Source organism: Propithecus coquereli, unplaced genomic scaffold, assembly GCF_000956105.1.
Source record: "Propithecus coquereli isolate 6110/MARCELLA unplaced genomic scaffold, Pcoq_1.0 Scaffold237, whole genome shotgun sequence".
In the NCBI taxonomy this organism is placed as follows: Eukaryota; Metazoa; Chordata; class Mammalia; order Primates; family Indriidae; genus Propithecus; species Propithecus coquereli.
Genome location: NW_012147919.1, coordinates 3,482,267 through 3,496,442, shown reverse-complemented (window position 1 = coordinate 3,496,442; position 14,176 = coordinate 3,482,267).

Sequence of the window (14,176 nt, the reverse complement as noted above, 5' to 3'; positions counted from 1 at the left end):
AGTCACCAGGGGCTCTGCGCTCAGGAGGGCCCCAAGTTTGGTTTCACGTTCTGCTGCTGCCGCCTTGAATTTATAAATAACTTTTGAACAAGGGCCCCAGGTTTTCATTTTGCCCTTGGCCCTGCGGGTCCTGTAGCCGGTCCTGTGCCCTGTGGGTGGAGCAAGGACTCAGGGTCCAATTTGGTCTCTGCTACAGTCGTCATTCAAGTCCATATGGAGCATCTGCGAGCTGCAGGTTCTGGGCATGGAGGACAGCCGGGGCCCACAGCGAGAGGAGGGCCGCGCACTCAGCTGGTGCCTCCAGTGGCAGAAAGGCCAGGCCAGTACGGAAACGATCACGGAAGGGTCCGACAATGGCGAGTGTTAGGTAGAAGGTTAGTAAAGGGCCCCAGAAGGAAACAACGTGCACTCGAATTCGGACCAGTGAGGCGGAATGCACGGAAGCCCCAGTGCATAAACACCCCAAGCCTAAAGGGACGAGGGAGACCCTGAGGGAAAGGGTCGGAGGAGGCCTGCCTCGGGGACAGGCTCCTGAGTTCGAGAGGTGGCTCTCAGCCTCGGCCCTACTGGCATTTGGGGTCGGACCATTCTCTGTGGGGGGCCATCCTGTGCATTGTAGGGTATTTCCCAGCATCCCTGGCCTCTACCTACTGAATACCAGTAGCATCCCCCAGTTGTGACAACCACTGATGTCCCCAGACTTTGCCACGTGTCCGCCAGGGGACACGATTGACACAATCGCTCCCAGTTGCAAACCACTGCATTGGAAAGGCTGGCAGCCGGCCAAGGAGACTGGAGCCCGGGTGGGTCTTGAGGGGTGGGGTCCACTTCCCTACCTGAAGGAGTGAGGGGTAGAGTCCCCGCACTGCCTCCCAGAGACCGCCGGTGACATCCAGTCTGCCGTGGGGGTCTGCAGGAGGCGGGGGAGGGGGAAGGAGAGGGAGGTGGATTAGTTTTAGGGGACAGCAGAAGGAAAACTCCTATAGCAGGTGGGGCCACTGGACAAAGGGCCTTGTATGTCCTGCCAAAGGGAGGATCTGGAGCCTCTTGTGAGCCGAGCACCTCAGGCCCACCGCGTAGCTCCTGATTCCTTAGTTTCCTCTCTTGTAAGATGGGTTCAGTAGTAATAACCTCGTAGGGCTGTTGGGAGCATTGAGTAAGATGATGCAAGCAGAGCGCTTGTCACTCCTGGCTTCTTGCAGCAGCCAAAGCGGTCCTGTTACACCAGAGTCCTCTGCTCAAAGTGCTCCAAGGGCTCCCACTTCGCCTGGGGCAGAACCACCAGCAGGCGCTGCGGGATCTGCCCACTCCCCGTGGTAGTTTCCTGTGACCGCAGCAACGAATGGCCACAAACCCAGTGCCTTAGATGACACAAGGTATTCTTCTATAGTCTGAAGTCTAGAAAGAACTGGATCCTGCCGGAGGCTCCGAGGCCTCCTGGCAGCCTTTAGGGTCCCCTGCATTCCTTGGCTTGCGGCCCCTCCCGCCATCCCCAAAGCCAGCAGCGCAGGGTCTGCCCACCTCTCTCACCCACACCCGTCGGCCATAGCTCTCTCCCGGACCCTCTCCCGCGACCCTGTGATGACACGGACCCAGCCACGCAATTCAGGACCATCTCCCCTCTCAAGATCCTTAACTTCATCACACCCCAAAGTCTTTTTTCACTGTCTGTGACATCGGGAAAAATAAATATCAGGTCTTTGTCCCTGGTTCCAGGGACAGAGCTTCTGAAACCCTTGGAATTTCCCGATGGGGCCATTGGAGCATCTTTGGCCACACTCTCCGCCATGCCTGAGTTGATGCTAATTAGGTGGCTCTCGAATGGCCAGTGGGACAACCCTGTGATCAGAGGGTCAGAACTTCAGCCCCAACCCCGACCTCCTCCGGGGAGAGGCGAGAGGCTGGGGGTGACCTAATCACCAACGGTCAATGATTTAATTGATCACGCCTACGTAATTAACTTCCACAGACTCCGTAGCGGATGGGGCTCTGGGAGCTTCCAGGCTGGTGGGTACGTCGAGTTCTGGAGGGTGTTGCACCTGGGGAGGGGGTGGAAGCTCTGCGGCCCCCCACCCCGCCCACTTGGCTGTTCCTGAGTCGTGTCCGTTATAAGAGACTGGTAAGTGTCAGTTCAGTGTTTTCTGAGTTCCGTGAGCCATTCTAGCAAATTATGAAACCCGAGGAAGGGATTGTGGGAACCTCTGATTTATAGCCGAGCAGTCGAAAGCGCAGGTGACAACCTGGACTTTGTATTGGCATCCAAATTGGGGCCAAGTCTTGTGGGGCCCTGCCCTAACCCGTGGAGTCTGTGCTACGTCCGGACAGTTAGTGTCAGGATTGAGTTGAACTGTAGGACGCCCAGTTGGTGTCCGGAGAGTTGGAGAATCGGTCGTTGTGAGAAAAACACCTCACACGTTTGGTGTCAGAAGTGTTGAGTGAAACAGTCCGTACACGGTAACATACGCTATCTTCTGTAAGTGCCATCCCCAGGTCCCAGGGATTAGTACAGTGGTGTCTTTGAGGGGCCATTATTCAGCCCACCAAAACCCCACCCATCTCCTTCTGTCCCCTCACACGCTCTGCTACAGCGGTGCCACCGTCCTTGTGTCCTGCACATCCCAGGAGGCTCCTGCCTCAGGGCCTTTGCACTGGCTCTGCCCTGGGTGAGGATTCTGTCCCCTAGACAGTGGCAGGGCTGCTCGCTCAGCTCCTTAAGGTCTTTGCCCAAAGTCACCTTGTCCAGAGTCCTCCTGTGACCCTCGTTGATGACTGGGCCTCCTCCTGTCACCTTGCTCTCTTTGCCACTTGCTTCCCTCCTCAACACTATTGTCATCCAACAAACAGGAGGCCTCGTGGAGTGTGGCTTGTCTGTCTCGTGCTCTGGAGGGCTCGGCACATAGCAGTGCTTCCTGGACACTTGGGTGAATAAATGCCCTTGTTGTTCACAGGCTGGGGATCGGACCACACGGGCTCTGCCCCCACGGCCGAGTGACCTTGGAGAGGCCTGCATCCCGGTCTTCCGGGCCTCCCCGATCCAGATCAAGGTTGGCGTCAGGGCCCGTGGGCCGGCTGCCCTGACCGACTCCTTTGGCAGCGCTGGGCAGCCTTGTGGGATCGCCCAAGGAAGGTTCCTCGGGTTGCCCAGAAGCAGGCTCCCTGGCGCGGCGGTCTCGCCCGCCCACCCGCCTCCCAAACCCTGGAGCTGCCGCCTCTGCTTTTGTTCTAAAAAAGGAAGTGGCCGGGGAAATTGAGATGACGAATCTGACCTTAGATGTGTGTCCACTCAGACTCACGTCATTGTTTAATGCCACGAGCAAGCCACCGAGCTGCAGACTAAATAATTCCCGAGACGAGTTTACGTGCGTGTGGAGGGGCCGCTGCGGGGTGAAGGTGGAGGTGGGTGAGGGCGGCCGCTCGGGCCACCATCCGCTCGGAGGCCCACACCCTTGTACCTGACCCTGGATGGCACGTATCTGACTTAATTAAGTTCGAAGAATGCTGAGTAAAAATGGTTTCGAATGCTAAAGCCAGCAGAGAAATCACACATTTGAGCTCCGACCCTTTCTAACTGAATCCAGATCTGAAATCTCTCTATTTTAGGAGATTTTAGCATAAAGCATCTCACACCTGCCCTTAGACAAGAGTTAGACAGCAGCGGCTTTGCCCTGCCACCTGCAAGGTCACCTTGGCCTGTGGGTGGGTGGGCAGGGGCACCCGGAGGTGCCGTGAGGGGGACCGAAATAGTTGCTGGGAGCAAATTCCTCTCCTGGCCACCTTCGGGGAGGATGATTTCCAGCTCCGAACAGGCCCTGGTCTTTGTTCCACCCTCGTTTAGCGTGTGATGAAGGAAAGGATGACAGATGACCTGGGCCCGCATCCCGGCCTGTCCACTGAGTGGTCCCTAAAATAACACCATTAGTGGGGCCAAGCGGGGCCCTTATCTGTGGAGCGGGCCTGCAGATAAGGCTGGACAGTGTCCTCACGGCGGCCCTCGGCCGAGATGGGGCAGCGGCCCTGGGCCTCGGAGAAATTGCCAAGGTCTTTGCTTCCCATCCGGCCTGATGACATTCCAAGGGGTATAAATAGTCCTGTGAGCTCAACATCTGGTTGTGCAGGTGTGACGGCAGCGGCAGGGCCTGGCACACCTGGCACATGACGCCCGCCTAGAGCCAGTGAGCACAGAGAGCAGTGAGCCAGTGAGCACTGCTGCTGCCTCTGCCCACGCGCCCTCAGCTGGAGCGGGGCCCGTGAATCACAGGCTGGCAATGTTCTCTCTGAGCCTCCGTGTTCTCACCTGTAAAATGGGGGTACCAATCTCACAGGGGTTGTTGCTGTGTTATATTATTTATTAGTACTTTTTAATTATCTGAAATGATTGTGAAAATGTTAACCTCTGCTGCTCTGGGCAGTGAGTAGTAGTAGGTATGTAGTAGTATGTAGGTGTATAGGTGTTCATAATGGCCACTTCTGTGTATGTTTGAAATTTCCCACCTGCACAGAAAGCTGACAATATGCCCTCTTTGTCCCCATCACTCATACCCATGACGACGATTCCTCCTTATTCTTCTCCAGCTATGGTGACAATCCATGGGCCACATGGCAATGGACTCTTCCCTTCCTGATGTTTTCAGTCCTCTCGGTGCACTCGGGCTGCGCAAGTTCTGGGTGGCTGAGGTCTGGCGTCCTCTCCGACTCACTTCAAGTCCTCAGGAGAAGGGTCCCTGGAGCCCTCGTGCAGGTTTGCTAAACACAGCAGAAAACACGGCATCTGCCCCCGGCCGTGCAGCTGGAGGATCTGCGAGGAGCTGCCTGGCAGGTGCGTTCAGAGGACAATCGCTTTTATGTTGGATCATGAGTGTGCACTGCCCACCTGGCCCAGAGCCTGCCCCTTGGTCGTGTGAGCATCTTCCTGCGTGGTCCTGCTGCCCCCGCCTCATCGACAGGCGTGATGCTGCAGCCATCCTCTCTCCTCCCCAACTTCAAGGCGCCACCATCTCCTAGTCTCCCGGGACTGGTCCCTGGCTTCTCACCCCAATCCCAGCCCCTCCCAACCAGATCCACCCACTTGGGAAGTCCCAGGTGTACCCTCTTCTCCAGCCTCACTGCCCTCAGCCTGCTCCTTGGACTCCAACCAGCCTCTTCCTTGGCAGCCCTGGCCCCGCCCCCAGCCGCCAACCACCCCCACCTGCACCCGCATCCTCCTGATCCACCTGGGGCAGCAGCCCCTCCTGCTTAAATGCTGGGATGCACGACTTCCGCCACACCTGTGTTTCACACAGAGCAACAAAGCTGGAAGAAAAACACTTGTCAATACTGGTTATCTGAGGTTGGTGGCATTATTAGTGATGTTTAGATTCTTCTTTATGATTTTCTTTAGTTTTAAGACTTTCTCCAGTGAGTATATATTTATATAATCAGAAAAATATTTATTTATACATGAAATATAAATATGTAAAATAAAAATATATAAATATAAAAAGTAATATATATATAAAAAGAAGGAAGACACTTTGGTGGCCTCCTGATGCCTTCACAGTGAGGTCCCAAATGCTCCCGAGTCCCCGTGACCTCTCCTCACCAGTCTAGCCTCATCCACCTTCCACTCCGCCCATGTCTGGCCTCGCCCTGGGCCTCCCGGGCTCCTGCCTGCTCGGGGTGCGCTAGCCCCAGAGCTGACCCGGGCACGCGCATTTCCAGCCTCTGCTCCGTCGATAACCGTGTGACCAGTCCTGCCAGCATCATGCTCACAAGCACTCACTTAGCTTTTACTCTGTGCCAGAGACTGTTCTAGAAACAGGGCATACAGCAGGAAACAAGACAGACAGACAAGGCTCTGCTCTTAAGGCTCACAGTCTGGGAGGCAAGACAGACAAGACACAAGCCACACACAGAACCAAGCAAGCACGGGGCAACCCGCTGCCCGAGGAAGCGTTGCACAAGAGACGCCGCCGGCGGTGAGGACGCTCTTGCGCAGAATTACAGAGGAGGTGGTGACCTCGGTGGCCGCTTTGGGACAGGTTTTCAGAGACGGCTCCTCTGAGAGGGTGGCATTTCAGCTAAGACCAGAGTGACAAGGGAAGTCACTGTCAACCCAGTCCCACAGCCCTTGTTCACAGGGAAAGCGGATCCTGTTTATGTGATTGTTTATTTTTAGTTTTCTGTTGAAGTATGACCCCAGGCAAAAGGGCACGAAGTCATCAGAATGAATATTCACGAGGGAACACCCAGCACCTGGAATAGATCGAGAAGCCGCAGTGCGGTGCCCAGCGGCCGTCTTGCGCCCCACCGGCCGTCACCCCCTTCCTGCCAAGGGTAACCACCACCCCGAGTTCCCGCTCTGTAGATTGGTTTTGCCTGTTTTAGAAAGTTATGTAAACAAAATAACATAACATGTGCTCTTGTGTCTGGCCTCCTTTCCTCAGTGCTCCGTTGGGGAGGTTTGTTGTCCTTGGTGCTGTGTTTAGCTGCAGTTGGCTCGGTGTTGTTCCTGTATAATATTCCTTTAAGTGAACGTGGCACGTTACTCTCTCCACTCGACTGGTGGTGGGCGTTTGGTGGCCTCTAGTTTCTGGCTGAGGAGAAAATGCTGCTATGAACGTGATGTGAGCGTTACTGCACACGTGTGTCGGTGAACATACGAGTGTGCTTCTGTGGGGTCTGACCCCAGGAATGAGGGAGCACGGCTGGGTCACGGGGTGTGTGAGTCAGCGCTTGGGCTGGCTCTGCCGTGCTGCTTTCCAAGGCAGTGGGACCATTTCGCACCCTTCCCCGCAGCGTGCGGGAGCTGGCCCGTGCGCTCTACGGCCTCGCCAACACTTGATATTATCTTTCTTTTTCGTTTTACATATTCTGGTGAGTTATTCCATCGAATTTTTAATTTTCTGCTTGAATTCATTTTGGGGAGGCTTCCCAATCATACATGACCATTTAGGGTCACTTCTGGGACTAGAGACAGAAAAGGGACAAGCTCTCTGCGAAGTGTGGCTGCTGTGCCTGGCAGACCTGCCGCGGTCCAGGTCCTGCCGGGCACTCCCGTCCATTCCCGCAGCCTGCCTGTAAGCAGAGAGGCTGCCACTGGCTCCAGCTAGCAGTGGGGGCAGAAATCCAGCCCAGCGGTGCCCCCGAGCTGTGTAGGGGCCACATCCCTGCAGAAGGCCCGCATCTCCCTCCTCACACGAAGGTACCCGGTGGGCTTAGAGATGCCTTAGGTCAGGGTATTGGCCGGAGAGTGAGTGACTAGCCAGGCCTCACAGCTAGGAGCACGGATCTGAACCCAGGTTTGTTCTTCTCCCGACCCGGCTCCTAACTCCTGCACAACTCTGCCCGTTGCGATGGTCCCCTGCCCAGGTGAGGGAGGACCAAGACTACTCTCGTGACCAACGATGGTTTCTTGTTCCTCTTGGCTTCTGCTTGAGGCCTTGAGCATCACAAACGTGGGGTCCACGGTCTGAGAACTTGAACTGGAGTCCAGGCGGACAGCTTCTTGCCCAAACCTGTATGTGGATGAAATAAAATAAAAACAAGTGACTCTACTGGTAACTGACTGAGCACGGCACGAAGAGGAGATTTGGCAACTGTCCTGCCCTCTGGCCCCTCTAGATGAGCAAACCTGATAATTTACGCTAAAACATTCACTTCGCTCTGGTGGTCCCAACCGGGCGAGGAGCTTGCCAGCTCTGCCTTGAATTCTGCTCTCGCCAAGACAGCTGTGGAAAGGGCAGTGATGCATTTATTTATTTAGGGCTGATAGGTGGCCTGCTTCCAAAAAAAAGAAGGGGGGTTTTGTAGGAGGCTTAACAAAAACTTAAAACTTAAACATGAAAAATGGGAGGATTAAAAATAAAATTGGAGTAAGGTGCTTTTTGAAAGGAGCAGAGAGGTCAAAGGTGGTGGGTACCTGGGATGGGACAATCACACAAGTGCCGTCTGGGGCCACCTAGCGGGATCTGCGCACGACACTGCTGGCCCACGGAAGGCAGATCAGACAAGGGGAGACTGGGGCCCTTGAAGGGCGGCTGACGGTCCTGGTTTGCCCGGGACTCGTGGGTTTTCTCAGGATGTGGGGATCTCAGTGCTAACACTGACGGTCCCAGGCACAGGAGGCCGAGTTGGCCATCCTGGTTCCTGGTAACGTCGTCTGAGGTGCTGAATCCAGCTGCACCTGAAAGCAAGCCGCCCCGAGCTTTTCAGGTATGAATGCCAATGAATTCCTTGTGTTGTGCTTTTTCCCCCCATAGAAAACTCTCGTTTTGTTACTTTTAAAATTTAATTTCTATGTGTATAAAGGTAAATGAAAAGTCAAGCTCTAATCCAAGGTTGATAATGAAAAGCAGCTGTGTTCCACTTGGGCTCCTACTCGCGGCGGGGATACCAATCTGTCACCATTATTTTGAAATTTATTGTACTGGGCACTGGATGGACCCTTTAAATCTGTGCCCTGGTGTCCTCCAAAGGAAACTACTTTTTCTTTTTATTCTTTTATCTCTTTCTTCTCATATATATATATATATATATATATATATATATATATGTATATACATATGCACCTCTGTATTTCTAAATACCTTGCTCATAGTGTTCTTTCTTGATTTCCTGTTGTAGACATTATCCATGGCTATGGTCTAAATGCCCATGTCTCCCCAAAATTCCTATGCTGAAATCTTAGCCCGCAAGGTGATGGTATCAGGAGGTGGGGGTCCCTGGAGGCGATTAGTCACGAGCGCAGAGCCCTCATGAGTGGGACTAGTGCCCATATTAGAGAGGCCCAGTGAGGCCCCTGCCCCGAGCACATGTGAGGATGCAGCAAGAGGCCCTGTCTGCGAACCAGAAAGCAGGACTTCTCCAGGCCCAGAATCTGCCAGCAACTTGATCTCGGACTTCCCAGCCTCCAGAACTGTGAACAACAAATTTCTGTTGTTTACAAATCACCAAGTCTGTGGCATTCTGTTACAGCAGCCCGGAAAGACTACGACAGTCACTGCCCTCTCCTCTGGGAAATGAGGATTGAGAACTCTGCGTCACCGCCACACACAGATGTCTCCTCCCACATCCTTTTGACGTGTCGATTGTATTTTTGGTAAAGTGAATTTTCAGTGTTTACATAATTACAGCCATATAAATGTTGTTTACCTTTACACCATGCAGTAGTTTATGGCATCGTTCCCTTTCTTGTGCAACCTTTTGTTTTTCCTGGTGTTTATAATTGCCTTTGGGAAATAATCTGCTTAATTTTCTTTGTATCCAACATTATGTCTTTCCCCAAGAGCTCTGAAACTTTTCTCAGCACAAACACATCAGGGAATCTAGGGGGCGATTTTCTTTTTGTTTTGGTTTTTAAGTTGTTCCTCTGGTTCCCTCCCAGTGGCTGCCAGGCTGACACACCAATTGGGACTTCCCCTCAACCACCACGAAACTTGCTGTCATTTCCCTCCTATCATGGGCGCCCGTTCCTGGGTCCTGGTCCTTCCTCTTTGGTGGTTCACACGGCTGTGTCACTAGAGCAAGTTCTCCAGGAGATGTCTGGGCTGAGATACGTGGGAGGCAAGTTTTTGAAACTTTTAAAAATAAGAAAGTGCCATTATTTTATCTGACACTGTGTTAACCCAATTCTAGTTTGAGAGTCATTTTCCTCCGGATGTCTGACAGCTAACAGGGATTGGCTCCATGCTCTTCGTAGCTGCAATATTTCCAGCGTTGCCGTTAAGAAGTTCGGGGCTATTCTGAATTCTGTTCATTTGTGTATGAACTTCCCCCTTCTGTATCTTTGAAAATGATGGGCCTCGAAAGCTGTACCCCAAAACGAAGGCCTCCAAAGCAAGAGTTCCTCTCTGTCCTTTCCTTGTCCTCCTGCCTCTCAGTCCCTCTCTTCTCGGAGGCCACAGACACCAGAATCCCTCTTCCCCAAGGCTGGTCATAAAAGCCAGAATGCTTTTCCTGAAAGCCAGCCATAAAACCTAAAATTATTCTAAATAATAATTTAAAACTGGCCATAAAGTAATTATCGGACCTACCTTGTTTGACTGCAAGACCCCACTCCAGAAAGGGCCCTGCGCCACGCCCGGCAGGAGGTGACGCCCACGGAGGACAAGCGCAGTCGAGGCGGACCCTCGCTGCTTCCCTGACTCGGCCTGTTGGCATCAGATCACACCCTTTTCTGCACAGCTGCCCGCGCCTGGTTGAACCTGAGCATAAAAATGGACCATTTCCCCTGTATCTTTGAATTTTCCTTCTGAGAGCTCCCGTATATACGTATTAAAATAAATTTGTGTATTTTCCTCTTATTAATCAATCTGCCTCATGTCAGTGATTTTTCAGCGAAACTTTATGGAGACAGAGGTCTTTGCTCCCCACAAAAACATGTAGTACCTTTTGTCTCCAGTTTTCTGAAAAATTTTAACGGGATGATAATTTCCCCTCCTTTCCGTTTTCTCTGTCTGAAACTCCAACTAGTTCGAAGTTGGGTTTCAGAATGGACCCTCTAATTTTCTCGTCTCTGACTTCTGGTTTTCTGCGTTTCTATGCTAAGTTTGGGGACATTTCTTCGCCCTTTCTCTCGGCTGCTTTATTGACTCGTCAGCGCCGTCCTCAGGAGGCACTCTCGCTTCTCCGCAGGATCTTTGTTTTAATGGCATTTTCTTCTTGTTCCGTGCATTCAATCTTTCGTCTCGGTGAGGATGTTAATGATGTTTTCTGTTTTCACTTGCGCGTATTTCCTTCCCCCGCATTGTCTTTACTTCCCACAAGCTATTGTTTTCCTCCCGTGTGCTGCGGCTCTGGCTCCCTGTGCTGGGAGACGGGGCATCTTCCCCACGCCCCACCGCGACTGGCACTTATGAGTCCCGTTTCTACCGTGGTGTCCCCTGCCCCTCACTACGCTGGCATCAGCCTTGCTGGCTTTGGAGAGTCTCAGGTCAGTCTCTCTGCAAAGGAGTCCTCCCGCCTCCTTCCAGGGAGGGGACCCGGATTAAGAGCCTGATTATCTGGCTTCCTGTTGTCTCCCAGCCCACACTGTTTAGGGGGCAGCTTTTCTGCTGGACTGTGGGCGTTACCACTCATTTCTTTCCACCTCCCAGCGTGTCGTGGGTACCTGTCACCTGCTGTTGTCTCCGCTTCCATTCCTATTGTTCTTCAGGTTTAAAAATGTAATTGTTACCTTTTAAGAAAGATCTCCAGACAGAACAAAGAAAAATTCATATGTTCAATTCCATAGAAACTAGGGGGAGTAGGGTGACCCATAGACCTGGTTTGCCCAGGACTCGTTGGTTTTAAAACAGAAAGTCCTGTACCCCAGGAAACCCCTCAGTCCAGGGAAGACTCTGCAGCCTTCAGGGCTGAGTCTCCTTTGTGGCACCGACTGTCTGAACCCGTCTGCATTTGGCGTTCCCTGAACTGCCACTGAGAGCGCCCCGGCTCGTCCAGGGAGGGCGGGCGCCCGCGCAGCCTCAGAAACGATGCAGACCGAATCAGTCATGTCAGACACTCGTGAGTGTCTGGAAAAGTCCCTATATTTCTGGAAACCCCAAAGATAAACGGTGTGCATGACTATCATTACTGAAATTGCTGGCTGCAGCAGAGACGTGCAAGCCCAGTGGCCTCCTGGCAGCGCAGCCCCCGCCCGCGCAGCCTCTGTAATTATAAGACAGCATTTTGAATTGTTCCAGTCCAAACAAGACCTGGAAGTGCAGAGAGCAGGCCGGTCATCAGGGCTGGAGATTAACAGCCGCCATGGAAGAGCCTGGAAGGACTTACTCACGGCCAAGGGCAGGGCTGGAGGTGTTCTCACCGCCTCTGCTGCAGTGGGGCTTGTGGCTAGAGGTGGGAGGCAGCCGACCTTTCTCAGCACCCACGATCTGCCCCGTGAGGGTGAGTGCTGGGTGGTGCCCTTTTATTTATTTGGTTGATGCTTCTCTGCAGTCTACCAATGAAGCATGCACTTGGATGAACTAGCACTTTAAATAAAAAGGCAAATATCTTTAGGATCTCTTGAGCTTAGCAGTCACGCACACATTAGAATAAACTAATTTACCCAAAGAGGGAGGGGATGCCCAGATCAAGGCAGTCGCTGGAGGGCGGGGGAAGGGCGGTGTGGCAGAGGGGGGGCCCCCTCATCTTGTTTGTCCCTTGGTGATTAGGTCCCGGGTCCGCCCACTTATTGGCTATTCGGTTATTTGGCCGCCTGGAGCCTCAGTTTCCTCATCTGCAAAATGCGTGCAATTATAGCACCTACTTCATAGGGCTGTTGAGCAAAGACTAAAAGAAAAATAAATATCATGTGCTTAGCAGATTATGATAATGTACACATAATAGTGCACAATGCCTGGTGATATTATTGTTCTTATTATTATTATCATGTTTATTTTGATACTCCTCAGGGACCTAGCTGACCCTGTGCCAGTGGAACTTGTCCCCACTCTGCCACGAGGTGCTGTGTCTGATGTGCAAGGCACAGGGAAGGGCAGGCCTTTAACCAAGCGAGACCGTCCCAGTCCATTTTGCGTTGCTATCATGGAACGGCTGAGGCTGGGCGATTTATAAAGATATGAGGTTTACTCAAGACTCCAGTGGCTGGCAAGTTCAAGACCGGGCAGCTGTGTCTGCAGAGGGCCTCAGGCTGCTTCCACTCGTGCTGGAAGGAGGGAGGAGAACGGACCTGCGCAAAGACCCTATGAGATCGGAGAGAGAAAGTGTGCAAGAGAAACCCAGGAAGCCAGACCCTTTAATAACCCACTCTCACGGGCGTGAATCCAGAGCAAGAACCCACTCACCTCCCAATACTGCCACACCGGGGACCAAATTCCAACGCGGGTTTTGGTGGGGGCAAACCACAGCCAAACCAGAGCAGAGACCACGATGGATTGAAATTCAATTCACCAGCCTGCCCGCTGAACCCGCCCCTGCCTCTCCCCAGCACGGCACATCCACGCTCCGCGGCAAGGGGAGGACGAGCTGAGGGCTCGCCCAGCAGGTCCTGGGCGAGGGCAGAGCCTGCCAATCTCCTGGGAGCCTTGCCACCTGCTTCCGGCACTCAAGGTGATGCCCCAAGCTTTATAAGAGCTACAGGTGCTAAACAGAGATCCCATCAATTTCATGGGTCTTGACCATGGTGGAGAGACAGGCCCAGTGTCTCAGCAAGATGTCCAACCTCAAGGGGTTGCGGCGAAAAGCAGACAGAATGTTCGTTAACCCCATCTCTCTAAACAGAAACACCTTATTGAAGTTCTTCTCTGTTTCGAGTTCCCAGGCCAGCAGGATTTGCTGACCAGAACTTCGCACTGTTTCACTGATCCGTTCCCTTTTGAGTTCCCCCCTCAGAAACAATGGAGCCTCTTCGCAGCCATGAGGTAAGCGCAAGGCCGTGCACCACCTGCTTGTTCAGAGGAGACAAGACAAGCGGCACCCCATCACAGATCGTGCCCAAGGACCTGCTGAGCAACCCGCTCCCTGCATCCCACCTGCGCACAAGACCAAAAGAATGACTGATGTTAACCCACAGCTCATCATGTTACTAAAATCTCCACCCCGAGCAGGGCTCATCCGCTACTTTTGATCATGCGATGTAGGAGCCAGGCGACTCCCCACTGCACTTGCGTGCCCTTCGCTCCATCCAGTGTGAATGATGCTCACTCACTTCGTGCATTACTCATTTTACCACTGGAAAAGCACCCGACCCAGCAGTCAGGGAGGCGGATTGGAGGCCGTCCACACTCCTTCCAACTCCCGGTTGACATCCTCCACAATAAATTTCCTTTCTTCCTTGACAATCCTCGTTATCTCGGTGTTTGGCTTTCTGTGCAGTGAGCACCTGAGCCCAGAAAACCCCCTTGCGGGTCATTAACATCTCCTCTAATCCGGAGATTTCTGATTGGCTGAGCTTTTCCCTGCCAGGATCCTCCCCTGGGAAGCATCACGGCACAGTCCCCGCATCCCATCCCTGCATGGCTGACAAACATGCAACACGCGGGACTCCTGGCCCTGAGGGACCCCAGGAGCTCACGGTCTCATGGGGGAGAATGACAAGTACAAGACAACCGCGACACAGCTGACGAGGGCTCCGGTGCAGCCCCTCGGTTCTCGCTAACATTAGGAAGGGAGTAAATGAACAGGCATGTGAGTGAACGAATAGAAGAAATCAAACGCTCGATATGGGAGGGGTAGAGCAGACGCGGTGGGAGCCCAG